The sequence below is a fragment of the Hippopotamus amphibius genome, unplaced genomic scaffold, assembly GCF_030028045.1.
Source record: "Hippopotamus amphibius kiboko isolate mHipAmp2 unplaced genomic scaffold, mHipAmp2.hap2 scaffold_287, whole genome shotgun sequence".
NCBI lineage: Eukaryota > Metazoa > Chordata > Mammalia > Artiodactyla > Hippopotamidae > Hippopotamus > Hippopotamus amphibius.
Window position 1 is genome coordinate 54608 of NW_026648406.1, and position 20868 is coordinate 75475.

The 20868-nt window shown below is 62.4% G+C and overlaps 11 non-coding genes across 11 annotated transcripts; 5 read left to right on the forward strand and 6 right to left on the reverse strand.

Moving 5' to 3' along the window:
- The first annotated feature begins 1436 nt into the window (after window positions 1-1436).
- On the forward strand, window positions 1437-1507 carry TRNAG-GCC (transfer RNA glycine (anticodon GCC)). Its single transcript has one exon. It is a non-coding gene; the product is annotated as a tRNA-Gly (tRNA).
- A 5892-nt stretch (window positions 1508-7399) lies between these two features.
- On the reverse strand, window positions 7400-7471 carry TRNAE-CUC (transfer RNA glutamic acid (anticodon CUC)). The gene has a single exon. It is a non-coding gene; the product is annotated as a tRNA-Glu (tRNA).
- A 276-nt stretch (window positions 7472-7747) lies between these two features.
- On the reverse strand, window positions 7748-7819 carry TRNAG-UCC (transfer RNA glycine (anticodon UCC)). Its single transcript has one exon. It is a non-coding gene; the product is annotated as a tRNA-Gly (tRNA).
- An 801-nt stretch (window positions 7820-8620) lies between these two features.
- TRNAD-GUC (transfer RNA aspartic acid (anticodon GUC)) lies at window positions 8621-8692 on the reverse strand. The gene has a single exon. It is a non-coding gene; the product is annotated as a tRNA-Asp (tRNA).
- A 564-nt stretch (window positions 8693-9256) lies between these two features.
- On the forward strand, window positions 9257-9339 carry TRNAL-CAG (transfer RNA leucine (anticodon CAG)). The gene has a single exon. It is a non-coding gene; the product is annotated as a tRNA-Leu (tRNA).
- Window positions 9340-10975: 1636 nt separating this feature from the next.
- On the forward strand, window positions 10976-11046 carry TRNAG-GCC (transfer RNA glycine (anticodon GCC)). Its single transcript has one exon. It is a non-coding gene; the product is annotated as a tRNA-Gly (tRNA).
- A 5892-nt stretch (window positions 11047-16938) lies between these two features.
- TRNAE-CUC (transfer RNA glutamic acid (anticodon CUC)) lies at window positions 16939-17010 on the reverse strand. Its single transcript has one exon. It is a non-coding gene; the product is annotated as a tRNA-Glu (tRNA).
- A 276-nt stretch (window positions 17011-17286) lies between these two features.
- TRNAG-UCC (transfer RNA glycine (anticodon UCC)) lies at window positions 17287-17358 on the reverse strand. The gene has a single exon. It is a non-coding gene; the product is annotated as a tRNA-Gly (tRNA).
- An 801-nt stretch (window positions 17359-18159) lies between these two features.
- On the reverse strand, window positions 18160-18231 carry TRNAD-GUC (transfer RNA aspartic acid (anticodon GUC)). Its single transcript has one exon. It is a non-coding gene; the product is annotated as a tRNA-Asp (tRNA).
- Window positions 18232-18795: 564 nt separating this feature from the next.
- TRNAL-CAG (transfer RNA leucine (anticodon CAG)) lies at window positions 18796-18878 on the forward strand. The gene has a single exon. It is a non-coding gene; the product is annotated as a tRNA-Leu (tRNA).
- Window positions 18879-20514: 1636 nt separating this feature from the next.
- Window positions 20515-20585, forward strand: TRNAG-GCC (transfer RNA glycine (anticodon GCC)). The gene has a single exon. It is a non-coding gene; the product is annotated as a tRNA-Gly (tRNA).
- Window positions 20586-20868: the final 283 nt, after the last annotated feature.

Sequence of the window (20868 nt, forward strand, 5' to 3'; positions counted from 1 at the left end):
TTGGAAGCCTCCCGGACACACGCCCTCCCGCCCAGCCAGTACGCCCCCTCCTACCTGCACCCACACCACCAACCTTCAGTCCTTCGCACCACATCTTTCCTCACCTGCTTGCTTGCTGCTGCGGCTGCTGCTGCTGCTGCTGCTAGTTTTTCTCCTTCCCTCCCTCCCTTCCTTCCTTCCGCCCTCCGTCCCTCGCTCCCACTCCCACTGCACCCGCTGCACCCCGCCACCGCCACACACACACCAGACGCGGTTGCAAAGCCCTCGACTCTTCACCCGCCTTCCGCCTGCCCGACTTCTGCCTGGTGAACAGCGGGCTCACTCTCACAGCCTTGCTGCCACGTCCGCCACCAGCAGCTCTCCCTCCGTCCAACATCCTGTCCCTTGCGCCAGCCCCGCCGGCCCGCCTGCCCATTCCATTCCCCCCACAGCCACGCGGAGGTGGCCGACGCCGTCTTGCCGGCCTGGGGTGCGTGCCCTCGGTGCGTATTGGCCTTGGGGCCTCGGCTGGGCCACAGCTGCCTGCCTCCCAGCACGCAGGCAGCCCAGCTTCCTGCTGGGCCAGGGACCACCGGGCCCTCCCTGCAGGAGGCCTGGTGCAGGAGTCGCTCCCGGGAAGAGTGCTCCAGCGAGGAGAGAGCGCGCGCCCTGGACGCCCCGTCACCCGCCCACAGACGTCCGGCCCTCAGCCCGGGCCACCCCCTTGGGCGCCACAGCGCACGTTGCCCGGGGAAGCCGCTGCCCCGGCCGGACCTAACCGCACCCTGGCGCGTCGCTCCTCTCACGACCAACGCCTCAGAGCGGGACCCCTCGGGAGAGGGCTGGGCCAGAGCGCAGCAGCGAGGCCCAGGCACCTGTGGTCCTTGGGCCTGAGCGTCTGCTCGGTGGCGGCGGCGCTCCCGGGGGTCCATCTCCGGCGCTCGCGGCCCCGACCCCGGCCCCGCGCGAGCTCCGATGCCTGCCCCACTCCCATCCCACCCCCACCCCTGGCCGCCCTCGCCCGCCCCGCAGCGGCAAGAAAGCCAGCCGCCAGAGGGACTTGGGGTCGGGACCTGGCGGTCACCGAGACGAAACTCGGCCCTCAGCCGCAGCCGCCGCGCCTCGCCTCGCCTCGCCTCGCCGGCCCTGCCTGCGATTCGGGCGCGGGTCGGGCTGCTTCCGCTCCTGGCTTCCTCTGGCGACAGCGACAGCCTCGCGGCGGCCGTGGACGGCAGAGAAAGCGCAGGATGGGCCGAGCCCGCCTGCGTCCCTCCGTCCCTCTGTCCTCTCGACCGCCTGGCGCCCTGGGGTCGCCCACGTGCCCGGAGCCTGTCACTGGGGTGGGCCGTCGGCCTCCTGCGCAAACGGAGCAGAGGCCCTCGGGCGAGCGGCGCCCAGTATCGGGCTCTTGGCTGCGAGCAGCGCTGGGGCAGCATCGGGCGCCGGGTGCCCTCGGTGCGTGGGTGGTTCAGTGGTAGAATTCTCGCCTGCCACGCGGGAGGCCCGGGTTCGATTCCCGGCCCATGCAGCCGCAGCGTCGCCTTTTGGTTCCCGCAGCCCCAAAGCGGAGCTAGGCGTCCCCGCTCCCACGCCCAAGGCACCGGGCCTGCCACAGCTCGCTCCCACCCGCAGCTCTCCACCGCACCTGCCGGCCTGTCCTTCCCACGCGGACGCCCCCCCCACCCGACACACACTGCGGAGCCATAGCCTCCACCACCTGACACCTCGCGCGCTCTGCCACTCTAGCGCCCGGACACCTTGCTTGGGCTTGTGCTCTTCCTCACCCTGACCCCACACTTGCGTCACTCCTTGCCCCGTAAGCAATACCCCACACTAGCACCGGCGCGCCCCATCTCTTCACCTTTCACCACCTCTCCAAGCTCTCTGGCTCCCTCTGCCACACTCCGAAAACGATACCGTGTTTGCACAACCAGCAGCAAGGAAGGTGCCACCTCGGGCAGTGATACAGCCCATTGTCCTAGAGAGTCCCCGAAGCATTGTCTTGCACGAGGAGTTCCAGAGAAGTCCACGATGCCATGGCAAACCGCACTCTGTATTCATGTTTTGTCCCTCAGCAGAAATATGTTTCCAACACCGCCCACTCCTCCACCACTAGTACCACCACCACCGTCACCACCCCCACGACCACCCCCCCTCCCCTGAACCTCTCCTCCTACCGACAGCATCATGGCCGCTCCGGACAGCACCACCACCTCAGGCCGCGCCCTCACCACCACCGCTACTCCACCCAACACCCCCACCCCACCCCCTATCTCCCCACTCCTTCCCTGATCCTTTCCAATTCCTACGTTGTCAAAGATCCTACTCTTGCATTTCTCCCGGTGGCCTCCTTTATCTGTTTGGATTGTTTGTGTTTGTTTGTTTGTGTCCTAGCTAAGTAGAAGTAGAGTTGATTTACAATACTGTGTTCGTGTCAGGTGTACAGCGAAGCGATTCAGTGAAATGTGCTTTTTCAGGTTATTTTCCAGTACGGTTTCTTAGGAGATATGAAGCTAGTTCCCGGTGCTAGGCAGTAAAATCCTTGCTGCTTCTCTGCTTTAGGGATACTGTTGCCTCTCCTTTAACCCCAACCCCACCTCCAAATATGTCCCTCCCCTACACTTTCCCCTTGGGTAACCACACGTGTGTTTTCTACGTCTGTGAGTCTCTCTTTGTTTTGCACAAAGGTTCACTTCGTTGCAGTTTTTAGATTCCACGTACCTTTATCCTCAGTCAGACTTACTTTACTAAGTGTAATATTCTCTAGGACCATCCAGGTTGCGCCAAATGGCAAGGTTTCATTGCTTTCTATGGCTGAGGAATGTTGCATACTACACATGCAGCACATCTTCTTTTTCTTTCTTCCTTAAGAGCTTTTACTGAGATACAATGGACATACGATAAACTGCATATATTGAAAGTGTACAATTTGATACTTCTTTTCTTATTAGTAATGTATATATGGCAATCCCAACCTGCCAGTTCATCCCACCACAACCCCCCGCCCCCCTTTCCCCACTTGGTGTCTATATGTCTGTTCTCTACATCTGTGTCTCTATTTCTGCCTTGCAAACCGGTTGATTGGTACCGTTTTTCTTTATTCCGTTTACATGTGTTAACACACGATATTTGTTTTTCTCTTTCTGACTCACTTCACTCTGTATGACAGTCTCTAGGTCCATCCATGTCTCGACAAATGTCCCAACTGCGTTCCTTTTTACAGCTGAGTAATATTCAATCGCGTATATGTACCACATCTTCTTTACCCATTCACCTGTTGATGGACATTTAGGTTGCTTCCACGTCCCGGCTCTTGTAAATAGTGCTGCAGTGAACACTGGCGTGCACGTACAGCACATCTTCTTGCGACTGCCGTCTGTTGATGAGCACTTGGGTGTTTTCCACGTCTTGGCTATGGCACACAGTGCTGCTATGAACATGAGGGTGCATGCATCTTTTCAAATTAGGAGCTTTTGTCTTTTCCAGATGTGTACTGAGGATTGGGATTGCTAGATCATATGACAGCTCACCTGTCCTTCTTTCTTTTTTCTTTCTTCGCTTCTTCCTTGCTTGCTTTTTCTTTCTTTCATTTCCTTTCCTTCCTTCCTTCTTCCTTCCTTCCTTCCTTTATTTCTTGCTTCTATCCTTCCTTCCTTCTTTCTTGCTTGCTTGCTTCTTCCTTTGCTGCTTGCTTGGTTTTTCTTTCTTTCATTTGTCTTTCCTTCTTTGCTTCTTCCTTCCTCCCTCCCTCCACCCCTTCCTCGCTCCCTACATTCCTTCCTTCCGTCCTTCCGTCCTTCCTTCCTTCCTTCCTTTCTGTAGAGTAGTAGCTGCAGTAGTGGAAGTATAGTTGATTGACAATAGTGTGTTAGTTTCAGGTGCACAGCAGGGAGATACTATTTTCCATAGATGATGTATTTTCAGGTTTATTTCCATAATGGGGTACCAGAAGATACTGACTCTCATTCCCTGTGCTATTCTCTATATCCTCGTTACTTGATCTCTTTTCTATATTGTATGGTGTGTCTGTTCATCGCAGCTCCCAACTTATTCTTCCACTCCTCCCTTTCGCCTTGGGTAAGCATCAGTTTGTGTTCTACGTCTGTGACTCTGTTTCTGTTTTGCACATAGATTCATTGGTATTATTGTTTAGATTCCACATATCTCTCTCCCTCGCTGTTGGACTTACTTCACTAAGTGTAATCTTCTCTAGGTCCATCCTTTTTGCTGCACATGGCACTATTTCATTCTTTTTTGATGGCTGAGTAATATTCCACAGTACGTTTTCCATGTCTTGGCTATAGCACATAGTGCTGCTGTGAACATGGGGGTTCATGTCTCTTTTCAAGGTATAGTTTCTCTCTTTCCCGGGTGTGTCCCGAGGATTGGGACTGCTGGATCATATGATAGCTCGTCTTTCTCCTCTTTCTGTATTTCGTCACTGATCTCTCTCTCTCTCTCTCTCTAAGTGATTAGTGATTTACTTCTATGTACTTGTGCTTGGGGAGCACAGCTGATGAACAATATCGTGTGAATTTCAGATGCACAGCAAAGGGAGACTATTTTCCATGGCTAATATTTTTTTCGGCTTGATTTCTAGTGCAGTTTGCTAGAAGATAGTGAATATTATTCCCCGAGTTATTCTGTATATCCTTGCTGCTTTCTCCCTCACACATAGTAGTGTGTATCCATTCCTTTCAGCTTCTGATTTATGACTCCACTTCTCCCTTTCCCCTTGGGGAACCATCATTTGGTTTTCTATGTCTGTGAGTCTGTTTCGCACATAGATTCATGTGGAATAGGTTTTAGTTTCCACATATCTTGTCCTTTTCTGTCGGACGTCTTTCGCTAAGTCTAGTAGTCTCTGGGACCATCCTTGTGGTGGCTAATGGCAATATTTCATTCTTTTTCCTCATGGCTGAGAAATAATCCATGCTACACAGATACCACATCTTGTGCCAGCCGTCTGTTGGTGGGCGGTTGTGTACTTTCCACCTTGGCTATTGCAAATAATGCTGCTGCGAACATGGAGGTACGCGTATCGTTTGGCATTAGAGTTTCGTCTTTTCCGGGCACGTACCCAGGAATGGGACTGCTGGATCATATGGAAGCTCTCCTTTGGCCTCTTGAAATCTGAACCTCCACCCTCACCCCCACCCCCACCCCCAGCCCCACGCAATCACACTCACATGAGACTGGATGTTTTCTCTTGATGACAGGCGATTTATGTCTCTGGGGCAGTAGAACGCCCCCACCCCATTCGGACCGCACCTCGCCCCTTTCGCATCCTGCGTTTCTGTTTCTCTCTTGCCTGCTTCTTACCCACCGCCCCCAGTCCCAGCCCAGTGGTTCGCCTGACCGCCTTGCAGCACAGCGCACCAGTCTGGCAAGCTCACCCACCACCCTGCCCCGATGGCGTCCTCTCCCACCATCCTCCTCGCACCACAGCCCACTCACATACCCGGCTTGCCACCCGCCCTTCCTCCTAGCCGGCAGGCTCGGCCCACTCTACCCCGCACCATACCCTTGTACCCCAGGCCCGACTCTCACATGCCCTGCCTGGAAGTCTCCCTTCCGCCAGCGCTCCTCAGACCCCCTGCTACTCCAGCTCCCCCCGTACCCCAGATCTGACCTACCCGCACACACGTACCAGCACCGGTGCCACCACCGTCCCAAGCTTCTGCAGAGCCTCTGCCTGAGTGGCCAGCAGCTCTCCCGGCCAGGTCCCTGCAAGCCCAATACCTCCGTGCCCGCCCCTGCTCCAGCCAGACACCCCAGGCCCTTCCTCCCACCTCCCAGCAAGCGGCTCACCACCACCCTCTCTCCACAGGGCTGTTTTGCTCCGTTCCCTAATCCACATGGGGTGACCACCACCAACGGCCACGAACACCTTCCTCCCGCACTGTCACACAGCCCCAAGGTACCAGCAAGGCCACCGAGGAAACTTCCTGCAGTGATGGGAAGCCCCATCTGCCCACTCTCGCTCCTTTCCACAGGGGACCTGCAGTTGTCCAAATGCACCGAGTGTGACACCACCACGGCAGGTCGGTGCACGTCACCGGCTGTCCCGTTTGCCTCTGAAGGAAACAATCTGTGAGCAGACGTTAAAGCCTTTGGCGACAGAGGTGCCCAAGCTTGGGCTGAATGGGGACTGAGGACTTACCTTGGGGAGAATCCTTAGGAGAAGGTGAGGACGGGCTGCGAAGGAGGACAGCGCATATCCTGGATAGACAGACAGGAACGGTGAGAATGGGAAACCATGAGAAGTCATGTCTAGGGGAGCGGTGTATGTGTGCGCGCGCGCACGTGGGTGTGTGTCTTTGCTCTGGGGGAGGGAGGGACGTATGCACGGTCACATTCTTGCCTCACTGTGATAGGGTTGAGAGCGTTGGTCACGCACCTGGAATGCGATATTAGCTGGTGGTCCACCCTGTCACGCATCTGCTTCCACCGCATCCCACCTGCTTGGCTCCGTCTTCACGGCTGACCTCCGGTATCTGCCTGCGCTCTGACTTCCACTGCCTGGCGGTGTAACTCCTGGCACGTGTTTGGATTCATTTTCACATCTCTGCCTCCGGGGTGCCTTGGTCCGCCTCTCTGCTCCCATGGCCCGCTCAAGACCAGGACGCCCTTGGAGCCCACCACCGGGCCACGGGAGTCACAGGCAGTCCAGGACCTGGCCCACGAGGAAGCGGCCGGAGTCCCTGCAAGTGGCCCGACTTGGAGATGGAGATCCCTCTCCTGCACCTTCCCGATGGATCCGCGTCGCAGGTGCTGGCACTCAATAGGACCCTCCACCCCCACCCCTCCATGCCGACCCCCCCCACCGCCATCCGCACCCCCACCCCCACCTCCATCCCCACCTGCACTGCCATCACCCCCCCGCCCCACCCGCACTGTCATCACCACCACTGCCGCCACCACCACCACCTTTACCACAAACAGCAGCAGCAGCAGCAGCAGCAGCAGCGGCTCCAGCCCCAGCACCGCACCAGGACTGCCACCTCCGCCACCAGGGGCAGCGGAGGCAGCAGCAGCAGCAGCACCAACACCAGCCCCTCAGGAAGGAAGACGGGATGGGTCGTCAGCGGTGAGATGCGTCGTGGCAGAAGTCGTGCTGCCGGAGAGTCCAAACGCAGGTGGGGGCGTTTGCTCGTGGCCACAGCCTCGGCGGGGAGAGAGGCTGCCCCGGGCCGTCGTGTTTGGGGCTGAGGCAAGGGTCCGAGAAGGAGGAGGCGGGATGTGGAGGGCCTGGCGTGGGCGAGCGCTCCAGTGCGGCCAAAAGGGTTGCGTGGCAGGGCTTGGGCTGGAGGTGGACGGTGGCGGGCGGCTGCTGGCGGGGCTCCGAGGCGGCGGAGCAAGCGTGGGCTGGCTAAAAGGGGGCGCGGGACGGTGGGAGGCCGAGAGGCAGAAGAAGGGCTTCCCTGACCGGGAATCGAACCCGGGCCGCGGCGGTGAGAGCGCCGAATCCTAACCACTAGACCACCAGGGAGCGCCAGGCCTGCCACTCGCTGCTCCTCGCCCCATAGCGCCCGCGCCGCGCCACCTCGGCGCCAAGACCCGGCTTCCCCAAGTCCAGTCCCCGCGCCGCTCCTGGCAGTGCACGTGCCCTCGCGTTCTTCCTGCTGGCCGCAGCCGCAAAACACTGCGCGCCTGCTTCTCGCACACACGCGAAAAGCCGCGAAGGGCCAGCTAGCTCCCCGCTCCCGGCTCTCCCTCCCAGGCCCGGGGCCCGAGGCCCGCGGAGCTCGGCAAAAGGTCGGCCCACTGCGTTGGCCGGGAATCGAACCCGGGTCAACTGCTTGGAAGGCAGCTATGCTCACCACTATACCACCAACGCTGCACAGCCCGGGCCGCCCGCAGACGCCGGCCCCGGGCTCGCCCGACCGCACTCTCGCCGCCGCCTCGGCCGCCGTCTCCTCCTCCTCGTCCTCCTCCTCCTCCTCCTGTCCCTCCTCCTCCTCCTCCTGGTCCTCCTCCCCCTCCTCCCCCTCCTCCGCCTCCGCCGCCTGGAGCAGCCCTGCCCCGACGCCCCGCCAGCCGGCAGCTCCGTGCTGCCACAGGCGACACCAACGACCGCCCGGAGCCCCAGCCGCGCCAGCCCTCCGCAGCTGCCCTAGTCCACCGGCCCGACCGCCTCAGGGGGGCGCTCTCGCTGCCTTGCTGCTCCCGGGGCCTCGGCTTCACGCCGCGGGCCACCCCCCGCCCCCGCCCTCACCCCCACCCCGGGGGACGCGTCCTCCAGCACCTGGCTCCCCAAGGCCCTTCTCCCCCCGGCGCGGGGCCAGGCCGCCTCCCGCACCGACAGGGGACGGCGCTCATCCGCCACCCACCCGGCCCGCCCGCTGTGCAGAGCTGCGCGGCTGTGCGGCGCTCCGCAAGGAGCCCAGTGAGGCCGCCCCTTCGGACGGGCCGCGATGTCGTCGGGCGGTTGTGGGGTCGAGAGGAGGCCCTGGCTCGCCGTGGCGACCGAGCGCCCGGCGAGGAGGAAGGGCTGGAGGGCTGCAGGGGGTGCAGGGCGGGCAGGCTAGGCACGCGCTGGCCTCGCTGGAGGGCGGACGGCGACGGGAGGAGAAGGGCCCTTGGGGGCCGGGCGGCAGGACCGAGCGCGGCGCCGGCCATCAAAAAGAGGGCGTGCTACCTCCCCGTCGGGGAATCGAACCCCGGTCTCCCGCGTGACAGGCGGGGATACTCACCACTATACTAACGAGGACGGCGGCGACCGCTGGGGCGCCCGGCCGCTCTGGGCTGCCTGCCGGCGCCTCCCTCTGCCCTCTGCCCACCACGGGCGCCGGGCGCGTGCCCGACCCGACCCGACACCAAACCAACCGCGTCGTCCAAAGCAGCAGCCCCCGGCCCCGACAGGGACGCGGACCCGCGTGGCGCTGACACCTGCCAGTGCGCGCTGCCTGTTGCCTCCAACGCGGGGATCGCGCCGGGTGCAGGGGGCCCGACAGGCCAAGCGAGGCTTCGAGGAGGGCCTGGGCGTGCGCCGTGCCCCGTCCGGCGAAGAGAGGCGCGGGAGGGTGCTGCCGGCACGCGCTGGCCCGACGCGGCCGGGCGCGGTCCGGGGCCAGGGGTGGGCGAGGCCGCCACCGCGCCGGAGCCAGGCGCGTCGGCAGGCCTCGCTCGCCGTCGGCCACCGCGCGCCCGGTGCGTTGCTCAGCCAGACGGCCGCCCGCCTGGCGCGGAGCACCGCGTCCAGCCAAGGGCACCGCTGTTGGCGTCGCGGCGGGTCCCAGCCAGCCGAGCGGCGACGCGCCCGCTCCGGCCCGCCGTCAGGATGGCCGAGCGGTCTAAGGCGCTGCGTTCAGGTCGCAGTCTCCCCTGGAGGCGTGGGTTCGAATCCCACTCCTGACAAGCCAGCCTTTTGGCCCGCCCCACTAACGCACCCGTCCCTCTGGCAGCCCTTGACCGCCTTCCTCTCCGTTGGCGCACTGCACTCTTGCGGCCTCTCCAAACTCAGGCCCGGACATCCGTGCCTCTCACACGCGGGACCCTCTCCGCCACGGCCGCGCTTCCTGCCCACCCGCCCGCGGGCTTGGCAGAAATGGCCCAGTTGGAAGCCTCCCGGACACACGCCCTCCCGCCCAGCCAGTACGCCCCCTCCTACCTGCACCCACACCACCAACCTTCAGTCCTTCGCACCACATCTTTCCTCACCTGCTTGCTTGCTGCTGCGGCTGCTGCTGCTGCTGCTGCTAGTTTTTCTCCTTCCCTCCCTCCCTTCCTTCCTTCCGCCCTCCGTCCCTCGCTCCCACTCCCACTGCACCCGCTGCACCCCGCCACCGCCACACACACACCAGACGCGGGTGCAAAGCCCTCGACTCTTCACCCGCCTTCCGCCTGCCCGACTTCTGCCTGGTGAACAGCGGGCTCACTCTCCCAGCCTTGCTGCCACGTCCGCCACCAGCAGCTCTCCCTCCGTCCAACATCCTGTCCCTTGCGCCAGCCCCGCCGGCCCGCCTGCCCATTCCATTCCCCCCACAGCCACGCGGAGGTGGCCGACGCCGTCTTGCCGGCCTGGGGTGCGTGCCCTCGGTGCGTATTGGCCTTGGGGCCTCGGCTGGGCCACAGCTGCCTGCCTCCCAGCACGCAGGCAGCCCAGCTTCCTGCTGGGCCAGGGACCACCGGGCCCTCCCTGCAGGAGGCCTGGCGCAGGAGTCGCTCCCGGGAAGAGTGCTCCAGCGAGGAGAGAGCGCGCGCCCTGGACGCCCCGTCACCCGCCCACAGACGTCCGGCCCTCAGCCCGGGCCACCCCCTTGGGCGCCACAGCGCACGTTGCCCGGGGAAGCCGCTGCCCCGGCCGGACCTAACCGCACCCTGGCGCGTCGCTCCTCTCACGACCAACGCCTCAGAGCGGGACCCCTCGGGAGAGGGCTGGGCCAGAGCGCAGCAGCGAGGCCCAGGCACCTGTGGTCCTTGGGCCTGAGCGTCTGCTCGGTGGCGGCGGCGCTCCCGGGGGCCCATCTCCGGCGCTCGCGGCCGCGGCCCCGGCCCCGGCCCCGCGCGAGCTCCGATGCCTGCCCCACTCCCATCCCACCCCCACCCCTGGCCGCCCTCGCCCGCCCCGCAGCGGCAAGAAAGCCAGCCGCCAGAGGGACTTGGGGTCGGGACCTGGCGGTCACCGAGACGAAACTCGGCCCTCAGCCGCAGCCGCCGCGCCTCGCCTCGCCTCGCCGGCCCTGCCTGCGATTCGGGCGCGGGTCGGGCTGCTTCCGCTCCTGGCTTCCTCTGGCGACAGCGACAGCCTCGCGGCGGCCGTGGACGGCAGAGAAAGCGCAGGATGGGCCGAGCCCGCCTGCGTCCCTCCGTCCCTCTGTCCTCTCGACCACCTGGCGCCCTGGGGTCGCCCACGTGCCCGGAGCCTGTCACTGGGGTGGGCCGTCGGCCTCCTGCGCAAACGGAGCAGAGGCCCTCGGGCGAGCGGCGCCCAGTATCGGGCTCTTGGCTGCGAGCAGCGCTGGGGCAGCATCGGGCGCCAGGCGCCCTCGGTGCATGGGTGGTTCAGTGGTAGAATTCTCGCCTGCCACGCGGGAGGCCCGGGTTCGATTCCCGGCCCATGCAGCCGCAGCGTCGCCTTTTGGTTCCCGCAGCCCCAAAGCGGAGCTAGGCGTCCCCGCTCCCACGCCCAAGGCACCGGGCCTGCCACAGCTCGCTCCCACCCGCAGCTCTCCACCGCACCTGCCGGCCTGTCCTTCCCACGCGGACGCCCCCCCACCCGACACACACTGTGGAGCCAAGCCTCCACCACCTGACACCTCGCGCGCTCCGCCACTCTAGCGCCCGGACACCTTGCTTGGGCTTGTGCTCTTCCTCACCCTGACCCCACACTTGCGTCACTCCTTGCCCCGTAAGCAATACCCCACACTAGCACCGGCGCGCCCCATCTCTTCACCTTTCACCACCTCTCCAAGCTCTCTGGCTCCCTCTGCCCACACTCCGAAAACGATACCGTGTTTGCACAACCAGCAGCAAGGAAGGTGCCACCTCGGGCAGTGATACAGCCCATTGTCCTAGAGAGTCCCCGAAGCATTGTCTTGCACGAGGAGTTCCAGAGAAGTCCACGATGCCATGGCAAACCGCACTCTGTATTCATGTTTTGTCCCTCAGCAGAAATATGTTTCCAACACCGCCCACTCCTCCACCACTAGTACCACCACCACCATCACCACCCCCACGACCACCCCCCCTCCCCTGAACCTCTCCTCCTACCGACAGCATCATGGCTGCTCCGGACAGCACCACCACCTCAGGCCGCGCCCTCACCACCACCGCTACTCCACCCAACACCCCCATCCCACCCCCTATCTCCCCACTCCTTCCCTGATCCTTTCCAATTCCTACGTTGTCAAAGATCCTACTCTTGCATTTCTCCCGGTGGCCTCCTTGATCTGTTTGGATTGTTTGTGTTTGTTTGTTTGTGTCCTAGCTAAGTAGAAGTAGAGTTGATTTACAATACTGTGTTCGTGTCAGGTGTACAGCGAAGCGATTCAGTGAAATGTGCTTTTTCAGGTTATTTTCCAGTACGGTTTCTTAGGAGATATGAAGCTAGTTCCTGGTGCTAGGCAGTAAAATCCTTGCTGCTTCTCTGCTTTAGGGATACTGTTGCCTCTCCTTTAACCCCAACCCCACCTCCAAATATGTCCCTCCCCTACACTTTCCCCTTGGGTAACCACACGTGTGTTTTCTACGTCTGTGAGTCTCTCTTTGTTTTGCACAAAGGTTCACTTCGTTGCAGTTTTTAGATTCCACGTACCTTTATCCTTCTCAGTCAGACTTACTTTACTAAGTGTAATATTCTCTAGGACCATCCAGGTTGCGCCAAATGGCAAGGTTTCATTGCTTTCTATGGCTGAGGAATGTTGCATACTACACATGCAGCACATCTTCTTTTTCTTTCTTCCTTAAGAGCTTTTACTGAGATACAATGGACATACGATAAACTGCATATATTGAAAGTGTACAATTTGATACTTCTTTTCTTATTAGTAATGTATATATGGCAATCCCAACCTGCCAGTTCATCCCACCACAACCCCCCGCCCCCCTTTCCCCACTTGGTGTCTATATGTCTGTTCTCTACATCTGTGTCTCTATTTCTGCCTTGCAAACCGGTTGATGGGTACCGTTTTTCTTTATTCTGCTTACATGTGTTAACACACGATATCTGTTTTTCTCTTTCTGACTCACTTCACTCTGTATGACAGTCTCTAGGTCCATCCATGTCTCGACAAATGTCCCAACTGCGTTCCTTTTTACAGCTGAGTAATATTCAATCGCGTATATGTACCACATCTTCTTTACCCATTCACCTGTTGATGGACATTTAGGTTGCTTCCACGTGCCGGCTCTTGTAAATAGTGCTGCAGTGAACACTGGCGTGCACGTACAGCACATCTTCTTGCGACTGCCGTCTGTTGATGAGCACTTGGGTGTTTTCCACGTCATGGCTATGGCACACAGTGCTGCTATGAACATGAGGGTGCATGCATCTTTTCAAATTAGAGCTTTTGTCTTTTCCAGATGTGTACTGAGGATTGGGATTGCTAGATCATATGACAGCTCACCTGTCCTTCTTTCTTTTTTCTTTCTTCGCTTCTTCCTTGCTTGCTTTTTCTTTCTTTCATTTCCTTTCCTTCCTTCCTTCCTTCCTTTATTTTATGCTTCTATCCTTCCTTCCTTCTTTCCTTGCTTGCTTGCTTCTTCCTTTGCTGCTTGCTTGGTTTTTCTTTCTTTCATTTGTCTTTCCTTCTTTGCTTCTTCCTTCCTCCCTCCCTCCACCCCTTCCTCGCTCCCTACATTCCTTCCTTCTGTCCTTCCGTCCTTCCTTCCTTCCTTCCTTCCTTTCTGTAGAGTAGTAGCTGCAGTAGTGGAAGTATAGTTGATTGACAATAGTGTGTTAGTTTCAGGTGCACAGCAGGGAGATACTATTTTCCATAGATGATGTATTTTCAGGTTTATTTCCATAATGGGGTACCAGAAGATACTGACTCTCATTCCCTGTGCTATTCTCTATATCCTCGTTACTTGATCTCTTTTCTATATTGTACGGTGTGTCTGTTCATCGCAGCTCCCAACTTATTCTTCCACTTCTCCCTTTCGCCTTGGGTAAGCATCAGTTTGTGTTCTACGTCTGTGACTCTGTTTCTGTTTTGCACATAGATTCATTGGTATTATTGTTTAGATTCCACATATCTCTCTCCCTCGCTGTTGGACTTACTTCACTAAGTGTAATCTTCTCTAGGTCCATCCTTTTTGCTGCATATGGCACTATTTCATTCTTTTTTGATGGCTGAGTAATATTCCACAGTACGTTTTCCATGTCTTGGCTATAGCACATAGTGCTGCTGTGAACATGGGGGTTCATGTCTCTTTTCAAGGTATAGTTTCTCTCTTTCCCGGGTGTGTCCCGAGGATTGGGACTGCTGGATCATATGATAGCTCGTCTTTCTCCTCTTTCTGTATTTCGTCACTGATCTCTCTCTCTCTCTCTCTCTAAGTGATTAGTGATTTACTTCTATGTACTTGTGCTTGGGGAGCACAGCTGATGAACAATATCGTGTGAATTTCAGATGCACAGCAAAGGGAGACTATTTTCCATGGCTAATATTTTTTCGGCTTGATTTCTAGTGCAGTTTGCTAGAAGATAGTGAATATTATTCCCCGAGTTATTCTGTATATCCTTGCTGCTTTCTCCCTCACACATAGTAGTGTGTATCCATTCCTTTCAGCTTCTGATTTATGACTCCACTTCTCCCTTTCCCCTTGGGGAACCATCATTTGGTTTTCTATGTCTGTGAGTCTGTTTCGCACATAGATTCATGTGGAATAGGTTTTAGTTTCCACATATCTTGTCCTTTTCTGTCGGACGTCTTTCGCTAAGTCTAGTAGTCTCTGGGACCATCCTTGTGGTGGCTAATGGCAATATTTCATTCTTTTTCCTCATGGCTGAGAAATAATCCATGCTACACAGATACCACATCTTGTGCCAGCCGTCTGTTGGTGGGCGGTTGTGTACTTTCCACCTTGGCTATTGCAAATAATGCTGCTGCGAACATGGAGGTACGCGTATCGTTTGGCATTAGAGTTTCGTCTTTTCCGGGCACGTACCCAGGAATGGGACTGCTGGATCATATGGAAGCTCTCCTTTGGCCTCTTGAAATCTGAACCTCCACCCTCACCCCCACCCCCACCCCCACCCCCACCCCCAGCCCCACGCAATCACACTCACATGAGACTGGATGTTTTCTCTTGATGACAGGCGATTTATGTCTCTGGGGCAGTAGAACGCCCCCACCCCATTCGGACCACACCTCGCCCCTGTCGCATCCTGCGTTTCTGTTTCTCTCTTGCCTGCTTCTTACCCACCGCCCCCAGTCCCAGCCCAGTGGTTCGCCTGACCGCCTTGCAGCACAGCGCACCAGTCTGGCAAGCTCACCCACCACCCTGCCCCGATGGCGTCCTCTCCCACCATCCTCCTCGCACCACAGCCCACTCACATACCCGGCTTGCCACCCGCCCTTCCTCCTAGCCGGCAGGCTCGGCCCACTCTACCCCGCACCATACCCTTGTACCCCAGGCCCGACTCTCACACGCCCTGCCTGGAAGTCTCCCTTCCGCCAGCGCTCCTCAGACCCCCTGCTACTCCAGCTCCCCCCGTACCCCAGATCTGACCTACCCGCACACACGTACCAGCACCGGTGCCACCACCGTCCCAAGCTTCTGCAGAGCCTCTGCCTGAGTGGCCAGCAGCTCTCCCGGCCAGGTCCCTGCAAGCCCAATACCTCCGTGCCCGCCCCTGCTCCAGCCAGACACCCCAGGCCCTTCCTCCCACCTCCCAGCAAGCGGCTCACCACCACCCTCTCTCCACAGGGCTGTTTTGCTCCGTTCCCTAATCCACATGGGGTGACCACCACCAACGGCCACGAACACCTTCCTCCCGCACTGTCACACAGCCCCAAGGTACCAGCAAGGCCACCGAGGAAACTTCCTGCAGTGATGGGAAGCCCCATCTGCCCACTCTCGCTCCTTTCCACAGGGGACCTGCAGTTGTCCAAATGCACCGAGTGTGACACCACCACGGCAGGTCGGTGCACGTCACCGGCTGTCCCGTTTGCCTCTGAAGGAAACAATCTGTGAGCAGACGTTAAAGCCTTTGGCGACAGAGGTGCCCAAGCTTGGGCTGAATGGGGACTGAGGACTTACCTTGGGGAGAATCCTTAGGAGAAGGTGAGGACGGGCTGCGAAGGAGGACAGCGCATATCCTGGATAGACAGACAGGAACGGTGAGAATGGGAAACCATGAGAAGTCATGTCTAGGGGAGCGGTGTATGTGTGCGCGCGCGCACGTGGGTGTGTGTCTTTGCTCTGGGGGAGGGAGGGACGTATGCACGGTCACATTCTTGCCTCACTGTGATAGGGTTGAGAGCGTTGGTCACGCACCTGGAATGCGATATTAGCTGGTGGTCCACCCTGTCACGCATCTGCTTCCGCCGCATCCCACCTGCTTGGCTCCGTCTTCACGGCTGACCTCCGGTATCTGCCTGCGCTCTGACTTCCACTGCCTGGCGGTGTAACTCCTGGCACGTGTTTGGATTCATTTTCACATCTCTGCCTCCGGGGTGCCTTGGTCCGCCTCTCTGCTCCCATGGCCCGCTCAAGACCAGGACGCCCTTGGAGCCCACCACCGGGCCACGGGAGTCACAGGCAGTCCAGGACCTGGCCCACGAGGAAGCGGCCGGAGTCCCTGCAAGTGGCCCGACTTGGAGATGGAGATCCCTCTCCTGCACCTTCCCGATGGATCCGCGTCGCAGGTGCTGGCACTCAATGGGACCCTCCACCCCCACCCCTCCATGCCGACCCCCCCCACCGCCATCCGCACCCCCACCCCCACCCCCATCCCCACCTGCACTGCTGCACTGCCATCACCCCCCCCGCCCCACCCGCATTGCCACCGCCACCACCACCACCACCTTTACCACAAACAGCAGCAGCAGCAGCAGCAGCGGCTCCAGCCCCAGCACCACACCAGGACTGCCACCGCCGCCACCAGGGGTAGCGGAGGCAGCAGCAGTAGCAGCACCAACACCAGCCCCTCAGGAAGGAAGACGGGATGGGTCGTCAGCGGTGAGATGCGTCGTGGCAGAAGTCGTGCTGCCGGAGAGTCCAAACGCAGGTGGGGGCGTTTGCTCGTGGCCACAGCCTCGGCGGGGAGAGAGGCTGCCCCGGGCCGTCGTGTTTGGGGCTGAGGCAAGGGTCCGAGAAGGAGGAGGCGGGATGTGGAGGGCCTGGCGTGGGCGAGCGCTCCAGTGCGGCCAAAAGGGTTGCGTGGCAGGGCTTGGGCTGGAGGTGGACGGTGGCGGGCGGCTGCTGGCGGGGCTCCGAGGCGGCGGAGCAAGCGTGGGCTGGCTAAAAGGGGGCGCGGGACGGTGGGAGGCCGAGAGGCAGAAGAAGGGCTTCCCTGACCGGGAATCGAACCCGGGCCGCGGCGGTGAGAGCGCCGAATCCTAACCACTAGACCACCAGGGAGCGCCAGGCCTGCCATTCGCTGCTCCTCGCCCCATAGCGCCCGCGCCGCGCCACCTCGGCGCCAAGACCCGGCTTCCCCAAGTCCAGTCCCCGCGCCGCTCCTGGCAGTGCACGTGCCCTCGCGTTCTTCCTGCTGGTCGCAGCCGCAAAACACTGCGCGCCTGCTTCTCGCACACACGCGAAAAGCCGCGAAGGGCCAGCTAGCTCCCCGCTCCCGGCTCTCCCTCCCAGGCCCGGGGCCCGAGGCCCGCGGAGCTCGGCAAAAGGTCGGCCCACTGCGTTGGCCGGGAATCGAACCCGGGTCAACTGCTTGGAAGGCAGCTATGCTCACCACTATACCACCAACGCTGCACAGCCCGGGCCGCCCGCAGACGCCGGCCCCGGGCTCGCCCGACCGCACTCTCGCCGCCGCCTCGGCCGCCGTCTCCTCCTCCTCGTCCTCCTCCTCCTCCTCCTGTCCCTCCTCCTCCTCCTCCTGGTCCTCCTCCCCCTCCTCCCCCTCCTCCGCCTCCGCCGCCTGGAGCAGCCCTGCCCCGACGCCCCGCCAGCCGGCAGCTCCGTGCTGCCACAGGCGACACCAACGACCGCCCGGAGCCCCAGCCGCGCCAGCCCTCCGCAGCTGCCCTAGTCCACCGGCCCGACCGCCTCAGGGGGGCGCTCTCGCTGCCTTGCTGCTCCCGGGGCCTCGGCTTCACGCCGCGGGCCACCCCCCGCCCCCGCCCTCACCCCCACCCCGGGGGACGCGTCCTCCAGCACCTGGCTCCCCAAGGCCCTTCTCCCCCCGGCGCGGGGCCAGGCCGCCTCCCGCACCGACAGGGGACGGCGCTCATCCGCCACCCACCCGGCCCGCCCGCTGTGCAGAGCTGCGCGGCTGTGCGGCGCTCCGCAAGGAGCCCAGTGAGGCCGCCCCTTCGGACGGGCCGCGATGTCGTCGGGCGGTTGTGGGGTCGAGAGGAGGCCCTGGCTCGCCGTGGCGACCGAGCGCCCGGCGAGGAGGAAGGGCTGGAGGGCTGCAGGGGGTGCAGGGCGGGCAGGCTAGGCACGCGCTGGCCTCGCTGGAGGGCGGACGGCGACGGGAGGAGAAGGGCCCTTGGGGGCCGGGCGGCAGGACCGAGCGCGGCGCCGGCCATCAAAAAGAGGGCGTGCTGCCTCCCCGTCGGGGAATCGAACCCCGGTCTCCCGCGTGACAGGCGGGGATACTCACCACTATACTAACGAGGACGGCGGCGACCGCTGGGGCGCCCGGCCGCTCTGGGCTGCCTGCCGGCGCCTCCCTCTGCCCTCTGCCCACCACGGGCGCCGGGCGCGTGCCCGACCCGACCCGACACCAAACCAACCGCGTCGTCCAAAGCAGCAGCCCCCGGCCCCGACAGGGACGCGGACCCGCGTGGCGCTGACACCTGCCAGTGCGCGCTGCCTGTTGCCTCCAACGCGGGGATCGCGCCGGGTGCAGGGGGCCCGACAGGCCAAGCGAGGCTTCGAGGAGGGCCTGGGCGTGCGCCGTGCCCCGTCCGGCGAAGAGAGGCGCGGGAGGGTGCTGCCGGCACGCGCTGGCCCGACGCGGCCGGGCGCGGTCCGGGGCCAGGGGTGGGCGAGGCCGCCACCGCGCCGGAGCCAGGCGCGTCGGCAGGCCTCGCTCGCCGTCGGCCACCGCGCGCCCGGTGCGTTGCTCAGCCAGACGGCCGCCCGCCTGGCGCGGAGCACCGCGTCCAGCCAAGGGCACCGCTGTTGGCGTCGCGGCGGGTCCCAGCCAGCCGAGCGGCGACGCGCCCGCTCCGGCCCGCCGTCAGGATGGCCGAGCGGTCTAAGGCGCTGCGTTCAGGTCGCAGTCTCCCCTGGAGGCGTGGGTTCGAATCCCACTCCTGACAAGCCAGCCTTTTGGCCCGCCCCACTAACGCACCCGTCCCTCTGGCAGCCCTTGACCGCCTTCCTCTCCGTTGGCGCACTGCACTCTTGCGGCCTCTCCAAACTCAGGCCCGGACATCCGTGCCTCTCACACGCGGGACCCTCTCCGCCACGGCCGCGCTTCCTGCCCACCCGCCCGCGGGCTTGGCAGAAATGGCCCAGTTGGAAGCCTCCCGGACACACGCCCTCCCGCCCAGCCAGTACGCCCCCTCCTACCTGCACCCACACCACCAACCTTCAGTCCTTCGCACCACATCTTTCCTCACCTGCTTGCTTGCTGCTGCGGCTGCTGCTGCTGCTGCTGCTAGTTTTTCTCCTTCCCTCCCTCCCTTCCTTCCTTCTGCCCTCCGTCCCTCGCTCCCACTCCCACTGCACCCGCTGCACCCCGCCACCGCCACACACACACCAGACGCGGGTGCAAAGCCCTCGACTCTTCACCCGCCTTCCGCCTGCCCGACTTCTGCCTGGTGAACAGCGGGCTCACTCTCCCAGCCTTGCTGCCACGTCCGCCACCAGCAGCTCTCCCTCCGTCCAACATCCTGTCCCTTGCGCCAGCCCCGCCGGCCCGCCTGCCCATTCCATTCCCCCCACAGCCACGCGGAGGTGGCCGACGCCGTCTTGCCGGCCTGGGGTGCGTGCCCTCGGTGCGTATTGGCCTTGGGGCCTCGGCTGGGCCACAGCTGCCTGCCTCCCAGCACGCAGGCAGCCCAGCTTCCTGCTGGGCCAGGGACCACCGGGCCCTCCCTGCAGGAGGCCTGGCGCAGGAGTCGCTCCCGGGAAGAGTGCTCCAGCGAGGAGAGAGCGCGCGCCCTGGACGCCCCGTCACCCGCCCACAGACGTCCGGCCCTCAGCCCGGGCCACCCCCTTGGGCGCCACAGCGCACGTTGCCCGGGGAAGCCGCTGCCCCGGCCGGACCTAACCGCACCCTGGCGCGTCGCTCCTCTCACGACCAACGCCTCAGAGCGGGACCCCTCGGGAGAGGGCTGGGCCAGAGCGCAGCAGCGAGGCCCAGGCACCTGTGGTCCTTGGGCCTGAGCGTCTGCTCGGTGGCGGCGGCGCTCCCGGGGGCCCATCTCCGGCGCTCGCGGCCGCGGCCCCGGCCCCGGCCCCGCGCGAGCTCCGATGCCTGCCCCACTCCCATCCCACCCCCACCCCTGGCCGCCCTCGCCCGCCCCGCAGCGGCAAGAAAGCCAGCCGCCAGAGGGACTTGGGGTCGGGACCTGGCGGTCACCGAGACGAAACTCGGCCCTCAGCCGCAGCCGCCGCGCCTCGCCTCGCCTCGCCGGCCCTGCCTGCGATTCGGGCGCGGGTCGGGCTGCTTCCGCTCCTGGCTTCCTCTGGCGACAGCGACAGCCTCGCGGCGGCCGTGGACGGCAGAGAAAGCGCAGGATGGGCCGAGCCCGCCTGCGTCCCTCCGTCCCTCTGTCCTCTCGACCACCTGGCGCCCTGGGGTCGCCCACGTGCCCGGAGCCTGTCACTGGGGTGGGCCGTCGGCCTCCTGCGCAAACGGAGCAGAGGCCCTCGGGCGAGCGGCGCCCAGTATCGGGCTCTTGGCTGCGAGCAGCGCTGGGGCAGCATCGGGCGCCAGGCGCCCTCGGTGCATGGGTGGTTCAGTGGTAGAATTCTCGCCTGCCACGCGGGAGGCCCGGGTTCGATTCCCGGCCCATGCAGCCGCAGCGTCGCCTTTTGGTTCCCGCAGCCCCAAAGCGGAGCTAGGCGTCCCCGCTCCCACGCCCAAGGCACCGGGCCTGCCACAGCTCGCTCCCACCCGCAGCTCTCCACCGCACCTGCCGGCCTGTCCTTCCCACGCGGACGCCCCCCCACCCGACACACACTGTGGAGCCAAGCCTCCACCACCTGACACCTCGCGCGCTCCGCCACTCTAGCGCCCGGACACCTTGCTTGGGCTTGTGCTCTTCCTCACCCTGACCCCACACTTGCGTCACTCCTTGC